At 55.5% G+C, this 595-nt stretch overlaps 1 non-coding gene across 1 annotated transcript; it reads left to right on the top strand.

Annotated features, from left to right (window-relative positions):
• Positions 1-66: 66 nt before the first annotated feature.
• Positions 67-139, top strand: TRNAF-GAA (transfer RNA phenylalanine (anticodon GAA)). Its single transcript has one exon. It is a non-coding gene; the product is annotated as a tRNA-Phe (tRNA).
• The last annotated feature ends 456 nt before the right edge of the window (positions 140-595 follow it).

Genomic DNA, 595 nt, shown 5'->3' with positions numbered 1-595 from the left:
ACGAAGGTTGAACCAACCCGAGGATTGCAGAAGGGGGGGGAGGCCAGAAAAGACTGCGGGTAGACGGCCGAAATAGCTCAGCTGGGAGAGCGTTAGACTGAAGATCTAAAGGTCCCTGGTTCGACCCCGGGTTTCGGCAGGATGAGCGTTTTGGTGTCTGTGAGCTCAGGACTGTAAATGAGGGATGTGGCTGTGTTCGCATAAAACTTTATAGATGCACCCTGAAATTTGAATTTCATAAATTTCACCTCTCACTAAGTGCTCTTCTTCCTTTATTTTTTCCAGTGTTTGGAGCAGTAACTGGCGCCCGCTTGGGCCGCACACACACCCCGCGCACTTTGTCCGGCTGCTTGCGGGCTGCGGCCCCGCGCTGCGCGGAGGCGGCCTGTGACGCCCCCTCCCTCCCCACGGAGTTATGCACAGCAGTGCCCTGAGCCTTCCGTGCAATTACCGCTTTAGCTCGGCTGATTGTATCCACGAACATCTTCAACGGTCCTGAGCTCACAGGAACCGCAAGACGCTGGAGAGGGACCAAAAAAACCCGTTCTGCCGAAACCCGGGGTCGAACCAGGGACCTTTAGATCTTCAGTCGAAC

The sequence above is a fragment of the Leptonychotes weddellii genome, unplaced genomic scaffold (genome assembly GCF_054177405.1).
Source record: "Leptonychotes weddellii isolate Sample4059 unplaced genomic scaffold, ASM5417740v2 HiC_scaffold_60338, whole genome shotgun sequence".
In the NCBI taxonomy this organism is placed as follows: Eukaryota; Metazoa; Chordata; class Mammalia; order Carnivora; family Phocidae; genus Leptonychotes; species Leptonychotes weddellii.
This window is presented reverse-complemented; position numbering and strand designations above follow the sequence as displayed.